At 50.9% G+C, this 27,136-nt stretch overlaps 1 long non-coding RNA gene across 1 annotated transcript in view; it reads left to right on the top strand.

Annotated features, from left to right (window-relative positions):
- The window catches only part of LOC118685299 (uncharacterized), a 58,954-nt gene that overhangs the window by 9,819 nt on the left and 21,999 nt on the right, over nt 1-27,136 (top strand). The window contains exon 3 of the long non-coding RNA XR_004979956.2: nt 19,267-19,362. This is a non-coding gene — a long non-coding RNA (uncharacterized LOC118685299). The remainder of the gene's footprint in view (nt 1-19,266; nt 19,363-27,136) is intronic.

Raw genomic sequence — 27,136 nt, 5'->3', positions numbered from 1 at the left:
GAATATGTAGAAATATCTAAAATTGTGCTAGGGTTCCTGAATAAGGTTTAACTGAGTGCCTGTGCCTTGGCAATGGCAGCACAGCATCAGGAGGGGCAACTGCTGTGAGGAACAGCTCATTGCAGACAAGTGCAAGGGAAATGGCTTTCATTAATTCCTGCCTTTACATCGGGCCCTGATCCAGGTCCCCTGGGATGGAGGCAGAGCTTCCCCTGGACTGCAGCAGGTGTGGGATTGAGCCCTGCAAAGAGCCCACTGGAGGAGAGAAAATAACATGGAAACTGCAGTATTTTGGCCCTAGGTGTAAATGGTTTATGGTGTTTATTTGTCCTTGTCACATGTTAAGAGCCAGGGCTGGAAAAGCATGGCACGTGTGTCAAGTAGGTCCAGAAAATGCAGTGGCCACAGCTCATGCCAGCTTGCCCCAAGTCTGGTTTTGTGCATTTTGGGCCGGTGCAAGAGAGCCACGTCACTGTCCACAGCCAGGGCATAGCAGAGATGCTTCTGCAGTGGAAGTTGCTGACTAAATGGAGGGAGCTGCTATTTTGGGGCAGATATCCCTTTCAGGGCAGAGATCCCTAGGAAAGGATGTTAAAGGTGTAGATCCATCTGAGCCTGCTTGGCTCACGGGCTTGGGTGCAAACTTGGAGTAAAAATACAACTGGTTTACTTGGGGAAGCTTCTCTGTCCCAGTGTGTGTTGTGATCTTTCCTACACATCCCCCTAATTTTAGGGGTAGGTTGTGCTCAAACATTCACAAAAGTAAAAAAGGCAGGAGGAGAATCTCTGGGCAAAAATGAACCTGAGATTTGAGTTTGTCAGGTCCTACCCCTGCACATGGTCTGAGGTCTCGTTGTGAACATTTTGGCTTTGATGTGCAGCAAAGAGCTTTGTGTTTAGGGCAGCGAGCTCACAGCTGGACAGGGGTATGTTCATATTCAGATTTATCTCTTAAAGAAACAGACTGGGGCAAAGCCAAGCTCATGTGTCACAGAGCTCTGGAGAACTCTTCTTTGGAGGGTTTGTGCCAGTCTTAGGACCAGTGATGGATTTGTTCCCATCCTCAGGAAAAGGAAAGGCATAATGGGATGGCGAAATGATTAACCCACAGAGAGAACTTGCAAAATTAGATCTCTCCTGGGTCATTAGGCTGGACACTTGTGCAGCCAGAAAAGCTACAAAAATTGCAGTGTAAAAGATGATGCTCTTTAACTACCTGCTATAGCTGGTACCACTGTAGTACACTGTAATTTGATTTACTATTGATTTTCTGTCCTGCAGTTGTTGGCAGCAACCATACAGACCCCTTGGTTTAATGCTTATTTGCATGTTTAATTACTCTATAATAGTGCAATAATTACCATGTAGCTACAGAGGAATTACATGCTTGTCTGTACTCTGTAAACCAGTGTCAACCTCCTCTGCAAACAAATAATTATGCAGCTAACATACCTGTTTAACTTCCCCAGGAATTAGCAGAGGAACAGGAGAAATGCGGAAGATGCAGTTGCTGGGGGGGGTTAATTAATTATTTATAATTTTTCTATGTAAAATTCTTTACTTGCCTCATTCTATCTCCTACCATAATGTCAGACAGTACAAACTGGAACTGGGGAAAACATTGCTGTGGAATTAAAGCTCTCGAGGCTGAGCTCTATAAGCATAACCAGTGATATTCCAGAGCCTGGTCATTCTGCATCTGCAGGTTGTGGTGGAACAAATGGAAGTATTTCCCAACAACTTCTGGCTCCTGCAGCCTCTTCTGGAAGTCGGAGGAAAGCCACGAGGTGGCAATGTGCACCAGGAAATAAAGCTGGCCCTTCCCAGGAATCAGTCACTCAGCCCTGAAATGCGGCTGGATGGACACTTGGCCTCCCACAGGAGCTGTGGCAGGATTTCGAGCACATTTTCCATGTGAAAAATGTGTCTTTCTTTTCCCAGGACTCATAAAAAAAGCTGTAGGGATGAACATCTCCTCCTCCTGCATTGTTTCATGCTGGTGGATATACTCAGTAAGTTTGTGTTTGTTTCAGGCTCGGATGCTCCCTGTGGATTGTTTGGAAAACATCTCGCCTCGTGTTTCCCCTTTCCTCCCTGGGGATCTGTTTTGGTTTCTGTGCATCCAGCATTGCTGGTGCTCATGGCAGGAGCTCTCCAGCTTCTGACCCAGCCACCCCTCTCCTCCACTTTCCCTGGCCTGTGGTGGGGAATGTTTGCAGAGCATGGTGAAGGAAGGAGTGCATTTCTGGGGTACAGCAGGACCTACCAGTGTGTTGTCCAAGCAGTAGTGGACTGGTGATGGGGACAAAATGGTTTTATCCAGTGTAAATCAAGTGGCAGATCCAGTGTAAATCAGGATCTTGATGATCCCCAGGGATGCTGGGAAACAGCATCCTGCAAGATCTCCAAAAGGGTGCCGAGTTCATTTCCTGTTGTGTTGCTTTGGAGATGGGCTAAATTTAAGGGAATTCTGGGTTCTCCCAGGACTGGCGTGTCCCCAGCTGTGCCTGCTGCAACACCCAGTACTGGGGAGGGATCTGTGAGGTGCTGGGGTCCTGGGGGGACCCTGGAGGGTGACAGGGCCAGTCAGAGCAGCTCTCCTCTCTGTGGCCACTGTCCTGGCACAGGGTCTGCTGGCCACCAGCCACAGCCTGAGGAACACCCCGCACAAAGCTGCTGCTCTCAGGTCCTCCAAAGCCCACCTACCTCATAATCAGTCTCATTTCTCTGAGGGAAGGAGGATACTTGGCTCCCTGCTTTTCTTTATGAAGTCAACTCATTTATTTGCTCTTCACAAGGGCTCTTTACAGCCCCTTCAGGACCACTGGTGTGTGGCTGTGGGGTGGGAGGCTGCTCTGGGGCTGCATGCTGTGCCAGGGCAGCTCTCCAGCAGCAGGGATGGATATCTGCAGTGCAACACTGCAAATCCCCATCCAGGGGAGGCAGCAGCAAAATTGGGAGTGACTGTTACCCCATGTTCTCCTTGGCAGCCCAGCCTGAGCCATTCAGACACACTGCTGCAGTGCAAGGGCAGCGTTAATCTTCCAGCAGAGCAAATGCTGTGAGTTATTGCCTGGGCACTGTTGATTCCCTCCTGAACATCTCCCAAATCTGCCCAGGAGAAGCCCTGGCCGTTCTGCCTGTGGGCACCAGATGGCATCATGGTGGAGCGCTGGGAGCTGGCAGCCAGCACAGGCAGGAGGAAGCTCAGCTTTGAGTTTTTCTGGGCATGGTTCCAGGCAATAATATCTTTTCCTACCAGTTGTGAAGGATCTGAACTTTGCTTCACACCAGAAGCTTAAAAAAGCAACTGTTTAAAAACTTGAATCCCTTCCCCAGCTTGCAGGGTGCTTGAGGCATCCGAGGCCTCACAGGCCATGTCCCCTCACACGCCGTGTCCCCACAGCCAGCCCCTGAGCACAGCAGTGCCCTGGACCTGCAGGCCTTGCTGTGGGGCTCTGGCTTTCCCAGATGGGCTCGGAGTGGGGGTCAGGGCCTGTGTCACTGTCACTGGCAGCACGGGGCTCTCAGGACATCCCAGCACGTCTTGGCCAGGAGGAGAGCAGCACTGAGCGCAGTCTGTGCAGAGTTTGGGCAGTGCTGCTCTGGGCAGTGCTGCACAGCCTCCCTGGCACATCTCCCACACCCAGCTCTGCCACCTTCTGCCCCTCTGGCCACTCTCTTGTGTTTTTCAAATTTTTTTCATTTTGCTGTTTGAACGTTTTCACGTGTAGTTGCGAGGCTTTGAAATGCAAGGCGGTGTGTCCCAAAAAGTATTTAGGTGTGAGGGTTGGTTTTTTTTTTTTCCTGTGGAACAAGTCATCCCTTTAATTTTTGGCTCTCTAAAGAGTGCAAAGCTAGGATTTTCCCTGTGTGGCTCCTCAGAGAGACAAGCAGAAGCTGCACGCTGCCAGTGCATCCCCAAGCTTCCAGCCCCTTGATTTGAAACAATTGGTTTTTCTGTGGGTTGATAAGGGCTCTGTTCAGCACAGGGACAAACAGCAAGGCTGATGTTCTCTCCCACCAGCTTTGTCCCAAGACAGGAAAGCGAGCTTCACCAGCCCAGATGATTCCCAAAGGAATCACAGAGCTGGGTGGGGAAGTCAGAGGCGCTTCCCTGAAGAATAGAGCCCGCAGTGTCTGCGCCCCAACACTGCTGCTGTTCTGTCCGTCTGTCTGTAGCTCTTTGTTGTGTCAACATCTGTAGCTGTGAGTAAATAGTGGCAGGGCAGAGTGCAGCTTGTGCGGCCGCAGCGCCGGCTGGGCCAGTGTCTGTCCCTGTGCCACCTCTGTCCTGAGCAGGGCACGCAGGGCACAGGGCTCCAAAACCCTCAGCCAGGATGGATCGTGGTGCTCTGTGCTCCCCTGACTGGCTCCTCAGCCTGGGTGATCCACAGCAGCCTCTGGGGAGAGGTGTCAGAATTCAGGACATCCCTCTGGCTGGAACCCCTGCCAGGGGGCTCAAAGACCTTGGCACAGAGCCCAAGACACCTGTGACTTTGTTTATGACCCATGGAAAAAATTGGCAACCTTATATGAGGATCTGCAAGCCATGAAAGTCTAAGTAGAATAATAGTTAGTTTGTCACGGGGTGAAAAATAGATTTTTTGGGGTTTTTAGAATGGGGGTTTGGGAGGCAAGATGGAGGAATCTGGGTGTGTCCAGCCTTTCTCCTTCTTCTTGGCCTCCATCTTCTGTTGTGATGTTGGCACTTTTGGATTGGTTTAAGGTAGAAACTCACTGTCTAACATAGGTGATAGGTATTGGAAAGTTATGGTAAATAATGTACATGTAGTTTTTAGTATAAAGAGATAACACTGCCCCGGGGGCAGCCAGAGTGCCTCTGCCTCTCCTGCTGAACAGACCTCGGCAGGTCAGAGAAAGAATTTTATAGATAGGAAACAATAAACAACATTGAGACCGAGAACTGAAGAGTTCTGACTCCTTCTTCGACCGCCAGGCTGGAAAAAGAGACTTTCTAACCTATCTCAGGGTCACTCTGACCAGCAGAAGTCCCGAGAGAGAGGCTGCTTCACTGGGGCTGAGCACCTGAGCCTGTGAGCACAGCAGGAACCAAGTGCTCCTCTGGTCAATCTATGGAAAACATTCCTGTTTTCTCTTGTCAACCACCACCAGAAATCTTTTAGGCTGTGCTGTTTTATAAAAATTTTAAGTATTTATAAATGTAGAAGTGCTCAGAACTATTAGGAGAATTCATTTTATCAGGGGTAGCTTTAAAACCCTGCTCTCCCTGCCCAGTGGCACCGCCTGCTCTCGGGCAGTTCCAGGCAGAGTGGCTGCAGGGATGGAGTTGGAGCAGAGGGTCTCAGTGGATTGTGTGGAACCAGGAGGGCAGAGGGGCAGGGCTGGGAAGGGGTGCTGCTGTGATTACAGCATCCAGGGATGCAGAGCAGGAGACTGACAGCCAGGGGCTCTGTGGCTCAGCAGCTCCCAGGGACCGGCTAAATGTCACAGGCCGTAGGAGGGACACAGTCTGGGCAGCCGCCTTCCTTCCTTCCCCGGGAGCAGCCTGGCAGTGCTGGAATCACCCCGTGGCATTTCCCTGCTCAGGGACCTGCTAATGAGCAGGTGATCGTCTGTGTCAGTGAAACCTCAGGGCTGTTTCCAAAGGAAAAATAAGGTCACAGCTGCTTGCCAAGGAAGTATTGTCGCGAGCTGTTAGTTGGGCTGCAAGAGTAAACTTTGGAAGTTGTGCTTTGTCTTTCTTTTCCACTGGCTGCTGTTGTATCTGAAATCACAATGCTGTTTTCCCTGGAGCTGTGTCTGGCAGCCCTGGGCTCTTGCATGCAGGAGGTGTTTTCCCTGGGCCCTGCAGTGTCCAAGCTGTTTGGTTTTCCAGGCTCAGCATCCCTCCTGTGGGAGTTCCTGTTCCAGGTGGGTTTGCAACATTCCAGTCCCACTCTGTAGGAGAGGGGTGGGAGGCTGCTGACCCCATAGTGCTGAGGAACACCTTGGGAAAAGGGCAGGCAGGATCCTGGGCACCTGCCTAGGGTGATGAAATGTCCAGGCTGAGGGCTGGAGCTTGGCTGAAACATGCCCAGGTCAAGTTTTGCCTAGATCTGTGATCAAATGTGCCCATGAGCTGCCTTTGAGCAGAGCCACAGTGCCAGGGGCTGGGAGGCTGCTCGGGGAGCAGCTTGTTCCAGACACCACAGGGAATGCAGGCTGGATCAGCTGTGCCCCCATGGACCCTCGTGCCACCTGTCCTGCCTGGCCAGATGAGGAGCCCCAGGGTCCCTCTGTGCTGCTGTGGTGCACAGCTGGAGGAGTGGGCTTGGGTAAACATGCTCATGTTGCGCTGTTTACACAGCACTCAGTTATTTTGGATAGCTAATTAGTGTTTTCTCTGTTTTGCTGGTTCTGCATTGATCTGATACACAGTGCAAAAGACTGTGCACGTGGGATAGGGTGTCCTTCACTTTGTCAGGAGCCTTCACCTGTCTTTGTTCTGTCGCGTTCAGAAATGCTGCGCCAGGCCCACCAACCATCTCTTGGTTGCAGCTGATTTTTTTCCTCCTTTGTAGGCTTGGCAGTAGATTTTGCTTCCATTGAGCATAAGGGGAAGACTTAAAAGCACAGAGGACTGTAAGGAATCTCATTTCACTGGAAGGTTGGGTTCCTAATTGCCCTTTGTGCCATTAAAAAAAAAAATCTCCCCATATGTGTTTTGTTTTGTTTGTGGGCTTTTCCCTCCCCACGCGGGCAAAAATCTATTGATCAATGTTTGTTACAAAGTTACGAACAAACGTCTCGGGGCTCTTTGCTGCATTGATGTCAGGCTCAGTGTGTTCTCCTCGCTAACAAAATTAGTTGCAAAGTCAGCAGGAGGTTGGGAGAACAGAGCGTGGGGTTTGTTTGCATAGCACACAGTCTGGCTGCCGCTTAAATAACAAACCCTGCCTCGCCGCGCGCACATCTGACCAGGGGCTGGCTTTTGGTTTTGTTTTAGGAATTGTTGTTTGAATAAAAGGTCATTTACTGCCTCACTGGGGGGAAAACAAGAGCGTAAATGTACAGTGGTGTGCTGCACACTGCGGGTTTTCAGTGGGGCCACAAAGGAGACGGTGTGCGGGAGCTGTAAACAGGGCACACCATGGGTGTGGGGCAGGGGATGGTGTGACCTGGCAGGGGGACACCTCCACGGGGCCCAGGGACACAGAGAGGGGCTCTGGGAGGGGTCACATCTCCCTGGACCCAGTGACACAGAGATGGGGTGTGTGCAGTGCTCACACCTTCACCCAAGGTCATAGAGATGGGGTGTGAGGGGCTCACACCTTCATTTAGGATCAGAGAGATGGGTGTGTGAGGGGTCACACCTTCATTTAGGATCACAGAGATGGGTGTGAGGGGTCACACCCTCACCCATGGCCACAGAGATGAGATGGGGTGTGGGGTGTTCACGCCTTCACCCATGGTCATGGAGATGGGTGTGAGGGGCTCACACTCTCGCCCATGGTCACAGAGATGGGGTGTGAGGGGTCACACCTTCACCCATGGTCACAGAATTGGGTGTGAGGGGCTCACACCTTCACCCATTGTCACTTTCAGTGTTTTCATATTGTTTCTAATGTATAGAAACAAACATCTAAATGTTTACATGTTATTTCTAGTGTGTGGAAACAAACGTGCAGGGAAGCTGTCACAAAATGCTCTTATCACTTCCTCCCACCTCTTTCTCCAGCGTTTCTCGTGGTTCTGCTGGAACAGCAGGAACCCAAAATGTGCCAAATGAAGAGATATCATTTTAATTTATGGGAGTTCTTAAAAGGCTCCTTTAGGTTCAGATTAAACCCTACTGCAGGTTCAAGGGAAAGTTTAAGAAAATCAATTTTCCCAGGCTAAAAAGAGCAAACCCACTGTAGTCTATATAGTGCCCTTTGTTACTGGAATCAATAGCTCTGTTCCCAGGGCTGAATAATCACTTTTTTATATAACATTAGTACACACACAGACTTATCTCCTCCAGACTTTGTTGTTGAACTGGCAGTAAAATATTTTTGACATTTAACAGTTTCTTGCTCTTATCCTTGTTTAATATTTCCCTATATCTGAGCCTTGCTCTGAGCTTGAAATGGGGCGATTATTCCCTGCTGTGGCACTGGCGTGGAGTATAGAAATGTTTCAAATTAACATTTTCCCAAGAAATCATGAGAAGTGTCAAGCATGACGGTAGCTGAATGCGGCATCATTTGGGTCTGGTTTTGGCCAGGAGTGTTTTCAGGCTGCCTGTTCCAGAGTGCTGGAGTGAGAGCACATGTGGACAGGAGCTGTATTTGGAAGCAAATGGTGTGAGGAGGAGCTGATTGCCCCCGTCCTGCCCTGCACCAGGAGGTGTTTATTCCATGGGCTGCAGGTGCTGTGAGGAGCTTTGTCCCCCTTGCCTTCAGCAGGATTTTCCTGCCATCCAGGGGTGGGAGCATTCACAGAGCAGAGTTATGGACCCATAGCAGGGCAGGTGTGCAGGTACCTGGGTGCAGGGGTTGGACAGGAGGCTTTTCATGCCCTTAATCTTAGTTAGAATATTGCAAATCGCCTTGCGAGGACACGAGCCCTCCGCCAGCCTAGGAAAGGCTGACAGGAACAAAGGGGTTTGCTGGTTTGTTTCAGTAATTCAGGCTGATTTCCTCTCTGTGTTTTAAGCATCACCTTTCCCACTTACAGCCAGCAAGGCCATGATTAGGAGGGCGTTGTGCGCCGGTGGCGGTGGCTGTCGCACATAATGGTTTGACATTTCGGATCACCCACAGCTAATCAGCCGGACGTGGCAGCACATCCCAGCCGGCCATTAGGGACGTGTGGCTGCCAGTCCCCTCGCTGCCAGGGCAGGGGCAGGACCAGGAGGGTTTCCACAGGGCTGGGGAGCATCCAGCCTGCAGGGCCTGAGCCCCGTGCCCTGCTCCGGGCACCCCGGCTTCCCTGCCAGCAAGGGGCTTGATCCGTCTGCTGGAGGACTGGAGATCTTCCACCCAAAATCATGGGAACCAGCGCTTTCCACAGTTTCCTGATGTTCAAAGAAGCCACATGCCATTGCCAGTTTCTGGAATCCTCCAGTGTCCAGGCCTGGCAGCCCAAAAAAAAAGAATAAAAAGGAAGAAATAACTGTCTTGTTTCTCAGGCCTCTTGTGTGGCAGAGTTGCTTGGGATATTTCTTAAAGCGTTTGAGCTCATCCACTGCTGAGGAAACAGGATTTCTGCTGAGGTGCTGGCCGGGCTTGGGATCTGCAGCCAAGTGGGGAAGGGCTGGGCACCCTTTAGGAGCTGCCTGAGCAGCGGGATCTGGCATGTGCCTCTCCAGGCTCTGATTTTGTGACAGAGACCTTGTTCTGCAGATTGCAGGGCTTTGCCTTTCAGGGGCTTTGCTGCTGCAGAGCATGCCCAAAACATGCTGAACTGCCAGAGAGAGATGCAGGTGAGGTCTCTGCTAATCTCCACTTAAACCTTCAAATGATTGAAGTATCCAGTGTTAGCGATGGCATGAAGAAGTCAATGTTGAGTGTGGTTCCTCCAGTGCCCACTTAAAGATAATGTGTTTTCATGGACACAGTTCAGCATATAAAAGACAAGTTTCTACCTGGTTACAGCACCTTGGAGTAAATGATGAGTGCTAGGACTCCTTTTTTGCTTTATTTTTTTTCCCTCTTCAGAAACAGTGAAATCAAAGTCATTTACTATGGCTGGTGCTCCTGTCAGTAAACATTTGCTCAGCGCCCAGCTGAGGCTTTGTGGAGAAGGTGCCAGGTTTTTGCAGAGCTGGCTGGGTGTCTGGGACAGGCTGTGTCCCTGAGCAGCAGCACTGCCTGCAGGTGACCCTGGGACGGGGCTGGCTCACCCACAGCACAGGTATCCTATAATGCCATTTTCCTGCTCTGCACAGTGAGGTGATGCTATGCTACCTGGGCTGATGTCCTCCAGATACATCAAAATGCTCCAGAGGCCTTTGGAGCTTGGGCTGGGAGAAGGAAACTATGGGTGGGTGCTGAAGAGATGAGGAATGAAGATCTCTGCATAGTTGGTGGGAAATCCCCTCCAGAGTGCCCTGCCATGTCCTATTCCATCACCAGAAGGATGCCTGGATGCCTGGACTGCTTTTGGCCGTACCTTGTTCCTCAGAGCAGCTCTCCCTCGTGTGTGCCATAGGGAAATCACTTGTTGGCCGAAATCCCAGCATGTCCTTGGGGCTTTGTGCTGCTCCCATGGTCCTGCAGCCCCTGCAGCTCATGGAAAGACTTCTTCCCCTGCACTGCCCTTCCATAACTGCTCAGCTTCTGGGGAGAGAGCACGGAGAAAGCAGCGACGACACATCTTTGTTTTCTGGGGTTTCTCCTCATCGGCTTAATTGCAATAACATTTATATCACATAATATAGTGCAGCAGGGTTGTAATTTTCCTATCATCCAAATTGCAGGCTGAAAATGCTGTTAGGAAAGGACTGTAGAGACTGAATTGCTGCTTTCAAAATGACTCCTGTTAACTGACAATGTGACCGGCAAATGGCTCCCAAAGGCGGCGTGGCTGGGAGCAGCCCGTGGAGCTCCAGCCTGGCATGGCTGAGCACACACTGAATAAAACATCGGGGCCTGGGAGCAGCTGTGTGTCTGCAAACACTCCTGCTCCTCGCGGGGACACCCATGCCTGCTCCTTGCTGAAGGAAATTCTGTTCAGACGGCACTTGTGGAATTCAATTCCCGCATTTGTGAATGCTTCCGCGTCCCCGTGAGCCCCGTTGGCTTCCCCTGGCTTTCCTGGGGTTGGTATTTCAGTGGTGCGTTCATGTGGGATGCGAGGGGCTGCTTCCCAGCAGGTGCACAGCCAGCCGGGTGAGTTAGAGGCTCGTTTGTGTAATTTAGGTCCTTGATGAAATGCCAGTGCTTCAGCTGTGACCTCTGAAATCCCTGTCTGCCTTGGGAAGCACTGAGAGATGGGCTGCAAACTGCTGGGCCAGTGGGTGACATTTTCTTCTACCTATACCTCTGACTCCAGGCAGGCTTTGGAAGTCCAAATGCCAGCAGTGCAAAAAGGGTTTCACCCAAATAAATCCTCTCTGCTACTGGGCTTTCAGAAAGGCTTGTGGAAAAGCATTTTTGTGGGTTTTGAGTCAATAGCTTCTGGCTGGGGTTGGGGTGTTTATTTTTTTTAACATTTTGGCTGCTAATAGAGGGTTTTGCTTGATTTCCCAGCGAATAGTCCCACCGTGTGTGCGTTAGCATGTGTCATAATCTCTGTCATGCTTCCAGGTTTGGTTTTAGCTGTAAGAAAAAGAAAATCTGGTATTTGAGTCTCTTTTGAATTGTTGTGTCCTGTTCCACACCACCATCAGGGTTTTTTTTTCTCCTAAAGATCCCAAGCAGGGTTAGTGTAGCACAAACCATGCTGTGGCTCTTGCTCCAACTGGTCCACAAGTTAGTTCTGTAAATGTTACTTACAGTGAGTATTAAGGTCTTTTTTCCAGGCAAAGTAACTAAATGTGCTGGTAGTGAAGCCTTCTGCATGTATAATTCTGCCACAAAAAGCCCACAGAGGCTTTTGATTATCCTTCCCTCCCTCCCTCCTCTTTCTTTCTTTCTTTCTTTCTTTCTTTCTTTCTTTCTTTCTTTCTTTCTTTCTTTCTTTCTTTCTTTCTTTCTTTCTTTCTTTCTTTCTTTCTTTCTCTCTTTCTCTCTTTCTCTCTTTCTCTCTTTCTCTCTTTCTCTCTTTCTCTCTTTCTCTCTTTCTCTCTTTCTCTCTTTCTCTCTTTCTCTCTTTCTCTCTTTCTCTCTTTCTCTCTTTCTCTCTTTCTCTCTTTCTCTCTTTCTCTCTTTCTCTCTTTCTCTCTCTCTCTCTTTCTCTCTTTCTCTCTTTCTCTCTCTCTTTCTCTCTCTCTTTCTCTCTCTCTTTCTCTCTCTCTTTCTCTCTCTCTTTCTCTCTCTCTTTCTCTTCCTTCCTTCCCTTCCTTCCTTCCCTTCCTTCTTTCTCCTCCCTGGAAGAACTTTTTTCTTTTCTGCACGTCACCAGAGCCGAGGCCTCAAAGTTTTGAAGCGCCAAGTGAAGAAAGCAATTTCATGCTTCACGCCACTGCTAATTTGTCCTGTTGTAATCTGCAGCCAGCAAGCCCCTTCCGCTGAAGTTGGAGGATAATGAAGGGTTTAACTTTTTGGTTCTGTCAAATTAGTTTGGGGGGGAGGAGGGGCTGGGGGGGCCCAACGAGGCCACTTCCCTTTGGGGCTGTGGAGATTGTGTGTGCAGACAAATAAGTGAGCATTACAGGTGATTCCGTCCCTGCGCCGAGCAGAGAGCTCCCATTTATCGCCATCAAATGCATTAAGCTGCGAGTCAAAGCCCTCCGCTTTCTGCTCGCAGCGAGTCTGGACCAGAAGGCAATCAAGCCATAAGGGTCATTTTCTGCATGAGCTAACCTTTTCCTCTCGTAGGGTTTGAAGCCTTTGTTGACAATGAGATGCTCAGTGGGAACATTAAATTAACACTTCATATTCGTGGCTGTAAATTTACTGGCAAGCTGAGGAAAAGTCAGGGAAAACAAACACTCCATCATTTCTGCTTCATTTAGCTGCTGAATGGGGACACTCTCACCTGCAGAGAAAAGAGGTCAGGGCAAACAGGGATAATTTTAATCTGACTCTCAGCCTAGTCTTTAGTGGCGGTGGATTGTGTTGCGTTCTGTGCTGAAAGTAAAGGTGAGAGCGAGGTGAGAGCAAGAAAATGGATAAGTGCTATGTGAAATGCTTCAGAGACCTTGCCACGGGCAGGCAGGGAGGGATGGCAGGCTGGTTACTACGGAAACTAGCGGGCTAAATATTATTAATTTTGCAAACTACAGAACCAGTTTGCTCTCAGATAATGGCTGCACCAAGATTTCCTTGTGCGGGCCGGGAGATAACCTGGATAACCTAGAATTCCACCGCCAACAGCTTTAGAAACGAGCTGTTTTTCACTTCGATAACGATGCTCTGTGTGACTCCATCCAAGCCATGTGTTCCCTGTCTCTGTCTCTTTCCCAGGTCGTGGCGATAGCTTTCAAGGCTGATGGGCAAATAATGCTTGTCTGCTGCAGCGCTGACTAATGTGACAGCGCTGGGCTGTCACCAGCTGTTAATGTGTGTGACATCCCTGCCCCGGCTCCTGAAATGCTCAGGGTGTCTTAAAAATGGCTGTTTGCGGGTTTTGCCGTATTCTGTCGGCAGATGAACACAATAAATTCTGTGGAAAAGGAAACCTGAATTTCAGAAAGGTGTTTGGAGGCACAACACATCTGATCCGCAGCAACGCTTGGATCTGCTGGGGTTGCTGAGGCTGTTTGTGTCAAAGAGCAGTTCGTAACAGGGTTTGGATATCAGAATTATTTTTGGTGGGAGTTTCTTCTCTGGCAGGAGGTGATGCTCTTGTTAGGGAGCTGAAGGGGCTGTGGGCTCCCCAGCAGGGCTCACCCAGAGCATCCTACTGGCCTGGCCAAGCATTCTGGAGCAGCGGGAGGGAGGCAGGGAGCAGAAGAGAGGAGGAGATTAAAGCAGGGACAGTGACAAGCCTGTAGTGAGGAACCCTTTCAATAGTCATAGTCCTTGGCATGCAAGGACACACAGCACTGCTTTTGTTCTCAGACTCAGATTAACTTTTGGTTCAGGGGTAGAACTTGGAGTGACTCGGTGCAACCGTGTCTCCCAGAGGGAAAAGCATGGGCAGGTAACAGGTGAAGTGGAAAGCACAAGGCGACTGTCACCCATCTATTCCTCTGACTCACATTGGGTGGCTTGTCCTCTGCTGCAGCTTCCCCAGCCTGTCTGTTCACACCCATTGTTAGCACAGTTTTTAGGGCACTTGGGAGCAAACAGCCTTCACTGAGAGGTCAGGTTTGTGTGGACACACAGCCCTTCAGGAAGGTCTGGGAGAAGAGATTTCCATGGAGTGGGGACATTTTTGTGATAGAGGTGTTATGGGGAGTGGTGGTAAAGGGGCAAACTGCATACAATAAAAATACAATAAATTCAAATACCGCTTATTTTTGGCCAGACAGCTTTCTGATCCAGTTGCAGAGGATTGCAATGCCATCCAGCAGTGCTACCAATACTTCAATTAGCTTTCCTTGCCTGCTGACAGGCTGGAATGAATGTCTGTGTACCTGTGCTCAGGAATTTGGAGTGTGGGCAAGGAGAGGAAAAGATGCTCCGCTGAGGGTGAGAGGGGGAAGATTTTAAGATCCTGAAAGCAAAGAAGGAGGAGGAGGGTCAATTAGCTAAAAAAGTCTCTCTGAAGGAAGCCAAGTGTGTCTGGTAACGCTGCCCACAGCTTCCCCCCAGTGCCGTGCAAAGGGTGGCTGTGACATGGGCAGCCCAAGAGCCGAGCTGCGTTGGGTGGACAATGAATTCACAGATTGTCCATGGAAAAGGGCTCCTGACACGCTCACTGAGGAGGGCAGCAGCCCCACAGCACGTCCCCCTGCCCGGGCATTCCTGCTGGTAGCCAAGGAGATGTGCTGAGGTGCCCTTACAGGCAGCTGCCAAGGGAGGGGAGAAGAATCTGGGCAGGCGAGGTGGGCTGGGCACAGCTGGGGCACGGGCAGTGTCCCTAGGCTGGCAGGCAGAGAGCCTCCCCTTGGCAGGGCTCCATGCTGGGGCCTCATCCAGGACAGCTGACAGCCTTCCCCTGTCACTCCCAAGCTGCTGGGGACTCTCCCTGTGGTGGGAGAGAGGAGAGAGTTCTCCATGGAGCAAAGCATTCCTTCCTCTCTACCCTCCTGAGGAAAGGGCAGTGGGCTGGGGGAAGAGAAGCAGTGGGGCTCTCTGGTCCCATGCTGGACGTGGCTGGATGTTGGAGATGCCTGAGCCAGCCATGGGTGCAGAGCAAGGGTTGCTTGGTCTCTGTGAAATATTTCCATTTATTTTACTGGCCTCTTCAAAGATAAGGCTGAAACACACAGTCCTGCAGTTGGGAAGGGAAAATAAAGAGGATCAGGCACGACCCCCACGCACACGTGATAATTTCTTGCCCTGGCTTATCTTGTAAGAATTATAAGATACTGAGTAGGAAATAAATCATGATGTCAGGACCAAACGCCATTTTCTTGCTTGGTGTGATTTGCAGCATGGCAGTCAAACCGATAGATTTCATTGCCTGGCGTGGGGTTCTCCCCTTTAATTGAATTATACCCCGGCAAGCGAATGGGATTCATTGTCTGCGATACAAGGAAATTACCATTTGATGAAACAATGCTTTACTCCTCGCTCACCTGCACAAACATCCTTCAGGAAAGCTATTATGCAGATATCCTTGATTGCAGACTATTGTTGCTTTTGATCTCCATTTGCCGTGGCAGCACCCAGGGATTGCGCCACGGAGCATCTGAACAGCCCTGGCAGGGCTTGCTGCCTGTTCCCCCAGAACCTCAGAAGGCTGTTCTGGTTCCACTCAATTAAAATTCTCTCTGCTGCAGGTGGGCAGGCAGGTACATCAGTGCATCACTGGGTGTGTCACAGTGTCCTCAGTCTCTCCTCAGGGGCAGGGCATTGCAGAATAATTAATACTAATGACCGGCAGGAACCCTATTTCCTGCTAAATTATTAACTCAGAAGTGACAGAAAGATTTCTGTGCCCCCATCTGTGTTGCTGCCACAGCTAAGGTGGTGAGGGATGCAGTTCTAGATCTGGAGTATTGGCTCCTGTCCCTGCAGCCACAGGCCTTTGAGGTGCATTCCTTGGATTTGGAGTGTTCAGTGGGCTTTGGAATTAAAACTTACACTTAATTCCTGGTGCTCACAGCTGCGAGGAAACAGAGAGCCTTGAGTTCAAACCCCAGCAGGCAAGGGAGAGAAGCCAATCCACGTAATGATGAATTTCCAGCTGAAGCTGTGCTTTGGGAGGGGAAAGGCTGATCCCTGAGCTTCTTGGGGCCCGCTACACTGAGATGCTTCTGCAGCAGCCTCGTGTTGTCAGCTGGCTTGTGCAGGAAATACATAATGCTCTCAAAACGACAGATTAATTACCTTGAATAAACTGGCCTTGACAAGCTCTGAAGGTTTTCAAGCCATTTTCTCTCAGTTCTGAGCATGTGCCCAACACTGCAGGTCCCCCCTTCTGGATGGGCTTGCTCGAGTGGGCTTCTAGTGGCGTTTGAAATGTGAGCTGGTGACAAAATTACAAGGTGGAAGGATGGCAACTAATCAGAGCACAGTGATGCCGTTCCTAATTAATTTACCAGCAGCAGCCACTGATCTGTGCCATTATTAGCAAACTTATTAGTGCTGTTTGCAGGAGTTGCAATAAACACATGGGGCTTCTCTGGGAAAACTCCGCCACTGCCTCACCACCCTCACAGGGAATAATTTCTTCCTAATGCTGGTGCTTTGGAACCCATAAGCTCCTTCCAGGAAGAAGATTTTGAATCCAAACCAAAGTGCGCCAAGCTTCCAGCTGCTGGGAGGTTCAGGGAAAAGCGAAATATTCTTCCATTTGAGATCAGTGGAGGGCAAACTTTCATTTATGCCCCTTGCCTTGATCAAGGCTTAAGGGCTGCTCTCTCATCCAGGGCCCTGTGGAGCTGACAGGGAGAGCAGTGCCTTGTAGGGCTGGTGTTTTCCTGATGTGCAGTGGGCAGCTTATTGTCAAATTTGTGTCTAAGGGATGAAAAGAGAATAAATTAAATTTTGTCTGGATGCACATGTCCTGCAATTAATCTTTCACACTAATCTGAGATGAGTGAGATCTCAGCTGAAGGTGGGATGGTTTTTAATCCCTGTTCATGTTCTGCCTGGCTCTGGGGCCTTGGGGTGCTCAGATCCTGGATGTGGGTGGGCAGAGGCAGCATGCCTAGAGCAGGCTCTGTTCAGTCTCCGGAGGAATGCGAATTGCTCCGCTGCCAGTGTTTTTCCTGACCATCCAGTAACTTTGTAATTAATGTGTTAGCTTGTAATTAATGTGTTAGCTTGTTGCCAATTAACAAGCAAAACCGTCTTGGCTGCCAAAGGCTTTTCCACTCCCAGTGTATTCCCTTTTCTCTCCTGCCTTTCATCTCTGCAGTGGGGGGAATACCTCCAATCCAGCCATCTGCCCCTTCCATCCAGCAATTGTTCTTGTGGCTCCTGGCCTCCTCCCACCTCAGAGGCAGCCAGCCCTCTCCGGGCTTGCCATGCTGCTCCAGGGGTTTTCTTCCTCCTTGCATCTCTGATCCTGCTTTTCTTCCCTCTTGGCTGCTTGCCCAGGTCTTTGGGACCATCTCCCTCTGTTTTCAGACACCCAAATCCTGCTGCTCCATCCCAGAGTCTCCCCTCCAGCTCTGCTCTCCTGCTCCATTGCAGCACCAGCGCTCCCTCATGCAGTCACCTCTTTATTCTCTCCATATGTGGTGTGTGTGTGTCTCTGGCAGGATATTTATATAAATTCTTGCTCGCTGCCTCCATAAAATACCCGTTCGGAGTGGGGCTGGGTGGGGTGACCCAGATGCACAAGAGGAAATGTTTCATATCTCGAGGAGCACCGTCTGTGCCCCTTGGCAGCCCCTCCCGCCCGCCTATCAGATGTAGGGCTTAATGGGCTTAAGAATTAGAGCAGCTGCTTGGTGCAGAATTTATTGACTGGCTGTGCATAACGAGGGGAATTAAAATCCTAATTGGCTGAGCTGCTCCCCGTCACCTGGAGAATTTTTAACTTTTCTCAGGGCTCCTGGGCTCTTCCCTCCCTGCTGCCTTGCTCAGGTCGATAGCCTGCGCCAGGGAATCGCAGAACCCTTTATGATCCCTTTAGGATCGTCCAGTCCACGTCCTTGGGATGGTGCCACCCTCTTCCCCAGTGGTCTCCAGGAGGAGGCAATGGTGACAATGCTGTCTGGTGTCCACTGGAGCTGGCCACCTGCTGCAGCTTTTGGAGGAGGTGTTTTCAGTGGATTTCTTGGTGTCACCCAGCACCATGCCAGCGAGGCTGTGTTGCACAAAAAGGACGTTGAAGTGTGCCTCGTGTAGCTGTGGCCACCAGGCCTTCCTGCTGCCTCTCCTGGGAGCCAGAGCCAGGCCTCTGCTCTGGGCTCTGCTGCAGCTCCCAGAGACCAGGAGAGGCTTTTCCTCCTGCATCCCTTGCTCTCAGAGAGCCTGAATGGGCACGGAAATGGCCTCACTTAAGGCTATGTCTCATTACTACATTAAGTCAACAACCACTTGAGTATCCAAGGATTTTGATCAAAGCTAGATATTGAAAGGGGGACAAAGAGTGGCAAACTTATTTGACTTCCGCTTATTTCCAGAGCCTGTTGAGCACTCGGCTGTACTCCTCACTGGCCTGAAGTGTGCCTGGGAGAGCGACCGCCCGCTCTCTGCTCCTCCTGGTCAGAGGAGAGGCTCTAGGCTGAGGGGAGGGAGGGCAGCCTCCTCCCTGCCTGTGCCTCGCCTCTGGCAGCCAGCAAAGGAGAAGGGAGGTGTCCCCCTGTCCTGTCTCTGGGGACAAGGGACCCTGTGGTGTGGCCGTCCTGCAGGACCCCCCGGAAGCTCGCAGGGATGCGCTGGTGGGACAGGCACCAAGAGCTGCTGGGATCTCGAGTGGGCATTGTCCAGAAAAAGGCAAATCCAGATTCCTGCCTCCTGCTTGGGATTCACTCAGGTCTCTTGAATTCCATTTTCTCAGAGTGGGGAAAGGCAACTGGCTTCTCCTGCTTACCTGCAGCATCCTCTGGGGATGTGAAGAGTAAGGAGGCAGGAGGAATTCCCAGTGTGAGCCTCAAACTAGGCCCAGTTTGGGGACCTGCAGCAGGTGGGGTATGCCACCAAAAGAACTCTGAAACTTTGGGCATCCATCGTGCTGTGCCCATCTTTAACACAGACCCTCTTCTGCCCCTGCCAGCCTTGTCAAGGCCGTGCTCCTGCAAGATGTTGGTGCCACACCGAGCTGCCAGCGCAGCAGCACAGAGTCCTTGGGATTTTTTACGTGGAAGTCCATCAGGATTTTGGATTCTGCTGGAGGCAGTGGGGTTTTACTGCAGAGTGTGTCATAGTCAGCCCTGGCTCCTTAGTGCTCTGTACCTAACGACGGTGTAGTAAAAATAAAAGTAATCTACAGTAAATGTATCCCGGGTCCTTATTTAATGATAAAACCCCCTCAGTGCAGTGAAAATAAACTGTTAGTGAGTCTCAGTAGTGTCTACAAAGAGGGTACTATCTCTTGGATTAATATGAAGTCCCCTCCAACAATTCTCAGCGTTATTTGCAGAGGGCTGGAAAACAGCAAGAGGAGCAGCAGCTTTCATGTGTTTGGGTTTTTTTTTTTCCCTTGCAGGCACGTCTAGGCATCATCACTCTGGGCTGAATCAGACCTGTCTGAGCATTCACCCTCCTGTCACAGAAGAAGCAAAGGATGCAGCAAGGCTCAGAGGTACTCCTGCTTTGCATTAAGCCCCACTTTTGTTACCATCCTGAAAACCCTTTGGAAATATGAAAGCAGAAACCTGTTCTGGCTGTGGCTGAAAGGCCATTGAAACCCAGAGAGCCCCCGAGTTTAACGGGGGAAGTCATGGTGAAGGCAGAGTGCAGCATGGGAATTTGCATTCAAGAGGGAGGAAAATGAGGGATTTGGGCAGAGAATAACTGATAGGTGCTGTGAATTCATTAAAAATGGGCTATAAAAGATACACTACAAGGTTCTGGTGGCAGACCAACAAAGCTTTTTTCTTCCCCTTCATTGTTTCTACTGTCACAGGATCCTCACAATAGCGGATAGTTTAGCCTTGTACTCCACGGTTCGTTATCTATTCTTCTATTTATTAATGCATTCTTGGGTCTTAGTGATGTGATAAACCATCCACGCTTTTCTTTTATGCTTTAATAGGATTCTTCTGGAACCCCCTCCATGTTTACATAACCTTGCAATTCACAGTTATCTATCATTTATTTCCTACTTTGTGCACTCTTGATAAAGCCGTGGTGCCGAGGGGCATCAGTGCCCCAGCTGTGGGGTGTCACCCATTTGGGCTCCTCGGAACAAAGCCTTCCTTCAAAAACAGGGTCTGTTCCAGAGGGCTGTCCCTCTGCAAGGGCAGGAGGGAATCCTCCAAATCCAGGAGGTTTGGTGCCCTCCATCCCTCTACAGGAAGGTGGTCCAGGCTCATGAGGGTCTCCAGGCAAAGGGACAGGGGTCCTGTGAGCCCCCAGCCCCATGGAGGGGCTGAGCTTGACTTCAGAAATAAACAATTCAGTGTTTTCTCTGGGAGATGCCAGAGCTCCTTGGGAGTAGCTTGGCTGCTGGGACAATTTGCTGCCCAATGGAGCTGGGGCAGAAACTTTTTGTGTCAAACAGGCTTTGGAGGAATGAGCATCGGCGTCACTGCGGGGCCGTTCTCCATCAGAGGCAGCAAATCTAAATATGCCATCTAAATATGACAGCAAACCTTTATTAAGCATACCAGGAAAGGGATGCGAGACCTCATTTATGATTTCATTCATAATCCCTTCAAAATGAGTTGGTACCAGTATGTGATAAGTGGATTATGTGTTAGGCCCAAGTAAAGCCAGACACAATTAGTGCTTTAATAAACCGGTTGTATGCATTACTAACAACTAAGTCATAAGGGAATTGGCGTATTTACAAACCCTAATTAGTAGTTTGTTACTGTGATACCAAATTTAAACAAATCTGCAGCATTGCTGACCATCTGGGTTAGAAATCTCTGTTTTGAATTTAATTAGGAAATAGTTGTGACAGAAAATTGGTCCTTATTAGTTAGCTAACGATCAGCATTGCCCTAATTGAAATGAAGAACTGGCTGGCGGGTTTGTGAGATGTTTAGATACAAGCAGAGACAATCAAAAAATATTCTCTCACTTAGGACTTTGTGAGCTGCGGTGATTGATTAAGTAACATCCCCTTGATATTTTAGCAGCTAAAATGCAAATGACCCAGTGATGAACATGCATGACAAAAAACCTGGCAATTAGAGCTGTGCATTTCAGGGTTTGCTTTTAAAAGCAGTTCTGTGGGAGCGGGCCTGGTGTGGGTGCTCTGAGGGCACAGCTGTGCCTTCACCTTCACCTTCCTCCCCTCAGGCATCCTCAGGAAGGGCATTGCCTCACCTGGAGTGGGAGCCTGGTGCTTTCCCAGTCCTGGTGCTTTCCCAGAGAGCAGCTCTGACTCGCTGAGGCACAGCCAGCCTGGTTCTGGCACCCAGAACTTTGGTGGGACCTGGCTGTGTCCAAAACCTGCAGCTCTGCCCTGTCCCTGCTGAGCAGACTGTGGGTGGCCAGTGGCTGATCCATGTGGGGAATGACCTCCAGATTGGTTCTGGAAGCACACTTGGGGCAGAAGTGAACATCCCAACCTTGCCATCAAAACACAGGCAGGCCCTTCAGGACACAGGCTGCAGTTCTTAATTCATTTGTGCTTCCTCCCTTTATGGTGCTCCACAGGACTCCACAGGATGTTAGGATTCCTGGAAATGTTTCCAGATGAAAGAAAGCACACGTTGGCAATGTCACCCACCCCAGTGCTGCTGTCGGAGCAGCACTGGGTACCGAGGAACTCTTTCTGTCTTGGAGCAGACAATGAAGTTTCTGTAGGGGCTTTAAATCACTAAATGTTGAAAGGAATTCCCCGACGGCTTCATCAGTCACTGTGTAAGATTGTTAGAGATCTCCACCAGCTAATAAATTTGATTTGGGGTTTGTTTTGCTGGCATTTACACAAACCCTCCGAGAACTATAGTTACTGTATTCCCATACAGTGTCTGAATTCCGAATTGAGATGCCCGTTCCCCTCTCCTCGGGGAGGCGAAATAAACCTTTGCCACAGAATATGAATGTCGGTTGTTTTTCCCGGTGAGCTGGTGCATCATTATTATTTGAGGAGATATAGTGTTTGACAAAACCATTTATTTTGTTTCAAATATTTTATTGAGTAATAAAACTCGTTTGTGTTGCTGCCACATGGGGGGATTTGTGCCTGTTAGGCTGGGAGGGAGGCGAGTGAAGGAATGGGGCCCTGCCATGCGTCCCTGCTGTGCTGTCCTGCTGCACCAGGCTGTGCCTGGGGAGCTGTGCAGGCTGGGGGTGCAGGGGGATGAGCTGAGCCCCCCAGCCCTCCCTGCCCCACCCTCCAGGGTGCTGCAGGCTCAGGCGGCCGCACCGAAAAATAAAGGCCGTGTTGTTTTCTGGGACGAGTGTTTTTTTTTTTTTTTCCCCTACCCAGCACTCACAAGTTTATTATGAATGATCCCTTTTCACAGATGTTCCCGTTCTGAATGGGGGAGCAGCAGCGTTTCAGTCTAGAAGGATCCCCTGTGAGCAGAGCCAAGTGCAGCTGAAGGAGGGCGAGAGCTGGGCTGTGCCCAGGAGCCCCTGGCAATGGGCTCAGGCTGGGGAGCTCGGGCTCACCAGGAGTGCCAGGCAGGCAGAGCCTGGCTGGGCTCCCTGGGTGCAAACCCACTCTTCTCCCTGCCCTGCCTCTGAGCTGGGGCTCAGCAAGCTTCGCTGCAAACCCCGCTGTGTTCTGCTCTTTCCTTGGTTTTCTTCTCCTACCCTGGCATCTCTCATCTGTGAGATGGGGCCACGGGGAATTCTCTTCCAGCTCAAGGCTGCCCAGGCCTGGGGACACCATGCCCTCAGAGATGTCTGGAGCAGCCTGGGTAGGAAGGGCTTTGCTCAAGGGGAAGCCAGCAAGCCCTGGATTTGGATTTTTGCAGTGCTCTGCTGCTTCATGTCTCTGTTTTACATGCAGATGTTTGCTTGAAGGGCTCGCAACAGGCAGAAAGGTTTGAGTTCTCCTGTTTTAACACAATCAGGAGTGTCCTTTCCATGGGTGGCAGTGCACAGGAGGCCCCGTGAGTGTCCATGCAGATGTGCTGCTGTAGCTGCCTCTCAGTGCTGGTGCTGGCAGCTCCTGGGGCCACCGGGGCCACCTCGTCCTTCACCCGCCAGCGGCTGGGGAGTGACACTGATGGTGTGCAGCAGGAGCCCACCTGCCGTGAGCAGCGTGACAGCTGCCACCGAGCTTTCCAGGGGGGATAGGAGGGTTTAATGTCCTGGAAAATGCAGGACCCCGTGGAGCATGCAGAGCATTGGCAAATGGGGACACGTGTCACCCGCACGGTGCGCGGGGAGCCTTGGCTGCCACCGCCCCCAGGCCTGGGGCTCAGCCCCCGGGTGTCCTTGTCCCCTGGTGTCCCTCGTGCCATTTGCTTTGGGGAGCTGAATCCACTCGCCCTGGGTAGGGCAGGTTGTTGTTGTGCAGTGCTGAGACCTGGCCACAGGTGCTGCCCAAAGAGTTTCAGGGTTTGTGGTGGACGCTCAGCATCGCTTTCAGCTCACCCCTGAAGCACTGACTACTCCAGCTGGCCAGGCAGGAACAGGCTGTGCAGGGACCCCCACCTGGGCACCAGTCATCCTTCTGGGGAGGTTTAAAAGCATTTCCTTTGGTGGCTGCCTCGACCCACATGTTTCGATGGCCTCAGGCACATTCTGTCACCGTGGGCGTCTTGGCCACTGCCAAGGTCATCACCAGCAGCGTGTGGGGACTCGTGACTCGCCTGGGAGATGGATGGGAGGCATTGCTTCCCTTCAGCTGGTCATTAGTCCTCGCTCTGGAAAGGCTTAGCAATTCCGACCCAGTAAATTATGTGCCATTCCTCAAAAAAGTGGATAAATAAATGGGGCTAGAGCATGTCTTTTTTTTCGTCCTGAGCTTCGGTGTATTGATTTGGACATATTTCCAGGCCGGGAGTAATCAATTCCCGGGCAGAATAAAATAATTTCGGGCAAACTCTTGGAGCGGCTCGTCATTAATTTGCCTTTGGGGCCGGGCGGGATGCGCTCAGCATCCTCGGGAGCGGTGCCCTGGGGATCTCCCGGGGCTGCCAGCAGGGAGGGCGGGGGCCGCCGGGACTAATGAATGCGCTGTGTTTGCTCATCTTTACAGAGTCCCTTATTACTGCTAATTGGGAGGGACAGTTCAAACAGGCACAGAGGAGCAGTTGTCGCGGGAGCGTGACTTGCTTTCCTAAGGAGCGGCCGGGAGGGAGCCCCGCGCCCGGCGCATCCCGCCTTTGTCGGGGACCCCTCCGGAGCCGGGCACGGCGGGCAGCTCGGGAGCCGCGGCCGGACAGACGGACGTGCAGCTGTCCGGGACGCGGAGGAAGTCAGCGGCTGACGGAAGGGGTGGGCTGCTGGCTCTGCTCATGGGGTCGGGGATGTGCTCGGCATTAATGCGCCCCGCAGAGCCCCCGGGGTCTGTGCCCTGCCTTGTTTTGGGGCTCCCTGGCAGGAGGGAGATCTCCCCTTTCCGTATCTCGCCTTTCCCAGTTATTTATACGTTTGAGTGTTCTCATCCAAGCTCATATTCCTTCATTTATTGCTGCTTTGCCTAATTAAAACCTTTTGGATTATTCCCCTGCACGCCGAGTGCTCCTTGCAGCTGGGTACCAATTCCATTTCTACAGCAGGATTGACCCACTGCACTCATTTTTAAGAGATTTTTTTTTAACGTTACTTGGGGAAAACAGCTGTAAGCATAAATGTTTCAGAAATAAGAGGAGGATGGGCTTTGTTTCTCAGCCACGTCTCGGGTTTGTAGTGCTGGACAGCAAAGGGGAGTGGGCTCAGGGAAGTGAGTCCGTGGCAATGCCAAGGGTAGGACAGGCACTGTCCCTCTGTCCTTCTGGAAGTTGGGGGTGTCCCCTCAGGCTCAGCATGTGCCCAGACATGCAGTGGAGCAGATGGGGCCCCCTGGGTGGGCTCAGGGCTGCTGCTGAGAGCTGGGAGAGAAGGGAGCTGCTGGCTTGTTTTGAGAAATCAGGTCTGGCTCGAGCCTTTTAGTTTTTGCTTCTCCTTTTCTAATATAAAAATGAAGGTTTCCACAGTGAAAAAACTCGCTTTCTCTTTGAATGGGTAATTCCTCTCCCTTTAAAAAAAAAACAAAACAACAAAACCACAAACCAAACCAAAACCTCCACATCTCCTGTTTGTGGTGCAGGAGGATGGAGATTATGTGCATCTGCAGCCTGGCTTTAAATGCGCTCCAAAGGCGTATTGTGCACACGTTGTCCCTGAAGAGGATAAACCTAAGGGAACAATCTTAATCTCAGAAGTTCGCACCCACAGCTAAAGCAGTGGCAGAAAACACTCTGTGTGTGGCTGGAATCCTCGAGAGGAGCCCTAGCCCTGGCAGGGCAGCCAACAAGAGGCATTTTTTCCTCTTGCGTGTGTGGCGCAGATAAATCGAGTTTGTTTTGCAGCCCATTCTGCTTTAGATTTCCTGTGTCATAACTGAATGAATTTGTTGTTCATTGATACCTTAATATATAGGTTGTTGGGGAGGGATTTTTTTTTTTTTTCGAGGGGGAAAACAATGTCCCCTTCACTCATGCCTGAATGGATTCATTTATTCTCCCTAACCTCCGGAAGTCATTTATTTTGCCCTGCGACAGCTGCAGGGTCTGTTTGTGTAGGAGGGCTGGCAAAGCCCTGCCCTTCTTCCTGCCCGTGCCCAGCTCCACTGGGGCCAGGATGGGCTCGTGGCCTTTGGGAAGGGCTCGGGACAAAACTGCCCTCAGAAATGGCTCTGCTCTGCTCGGGGTGAGGCCACGGCACAGCGCTGCTGCTCTCCTCTGCTCTCCCCAGAGATGCTCCTGGGTGTTTATTTCAGTCCCTCTCTGCTGCTCTCCTATCCCCAGGGATGCTCTTGGGCGTTCATTTCAGTCCCTCTCTGCTGCTCTCCTCTCCTCTCCTCAGGGATGCTCCTGGGCGTTTATTTCAGTCCCTCTCTGCACACTCTGATGGGTCCTAATCAGCAGCAATTTAATTAATATACATGCCTTTGCAGAGGTTGTGCTTCACTGTAACTTAGCGGTAGCTAGGGGCCCTTTGGTGGGAATGTGGGACCTTTTCCATTTATTAAGGAAGGAAGGGAATTGCTCTCACTGAGGAGATGTCACTGTTGGTCCACTGTACCCAGTTCAGGGAGGCCAGAAACTTCTGTGTGCTTCAATGGCCAAAATAAATGTTAAAATCTCATGCTTCTCCAAAAACACTTCCCAAACACCCTAAAAGCCATTTCCTGGGAGAAACCAAACCCCACACATGTCCAGGCTCGACAGTGCCACCAGGCCCTGTGGGTTATCCCTGCAAGCCTGGAAACAGCTGTTTGAGCTGGTGTAGAAAGAAGGGAGGAACTCGTGCTGCCGTTGTGTCAGGTGTGGCCAGGCATCCTTTGGTCCCCTTGGGCACATTAAAAGTGTCCCTTAATGTCACTACTGAGCTTGGGGGAGAAAGGTGAATTTCCTTCCCTCTCAGGGGATTGAAGGGAATGTGGAAGGAAGCCCTCCATGGATCTGTACTCATGGCAGTGTGTGATACCCACTGGCCTGGAGCTGCTCCCCTGGGCTCCCCCCGTGTGCCTCGGCACATGTTTGACTTCCACAGAGCCCCGTGGAACAGGTGTGTGCCAAGCTGGACACTGAGACTTCATCCCTCCCTCCCCTGCTAAAGGGTTGCAGATCATCCATGGTCCAGCCAAAATCTCCTCCATTCCCACTGCACCTTGGCACCTGAAAGAAAACTCGGCTCTGGAGGTTTGGGGTTGTGTTCCCAAATTCAGAGCCAGCTCACCTCCCCTTGTTATCCCCACCTGTGCTCTGGTCACCGCCTGGAGCTCTGCCATCCATGGGGACCAGAGCCAGGACACTTGTCCCTGTGCCATGGGAGCGTATCCAGGGACAATCCATCCCCCTGGGTCGCTGGGAGCAGGGTGCCCACAGGTGGGGAGGCTGGAGCGAGCCGCTGGCCGGGCTCCACGCGGAGCTGCTCTCGGTCATCCCCGGGCTGCAGAGGCAGCAGCACCGGCCAGCTGTGCTAATCAGGAATAATGTGCAGCTTAGCAGAACTTCTCCATTAAAAGGTTTTGAGAATAATGTCGAAAATGAATGGCTGGGGAGGTGGGGAGGGAGGAGAGCCCCGGCAGACCCCGGCTCCGAGCGTGCAGTCACGCTGCGCCTAAACCTGGAGCTGGGAATTGGTTTGGTTTGGTTTTTTGTGTTTTTGGGGTTGTTTTTTTTTTTAATTTAAAATTCAAATGTCTGATGTTCTTAAATTGAACAAATGATATTTTAAAAAAATATATCAGGCTCCAACATCTGCAGATTATGATTTGCATTTTGAAATTGGCT

The sequence above is a fragment of the Molothrus ater genome, chromosome 3 (genome assembly GCF_012460135.2).
Source record: "Molothrus ater isolate BHLD 08-10-18 breed brown headed cowbird chromosome 3, BPBGC_Mater_1.1, whole genome shotgun sequence".
In the NCBI taxonomy this organism is placed as follows: Eukaryota; Metazoa; Chordata; class Aves; order Passeriformes; family Icteridae; genus Molothrus; species Molothrus ater.
Note: the sequence above shows the minus strand (reverse complement) of the source record. Positions and strands in the feature narration are given on the sequence as shown.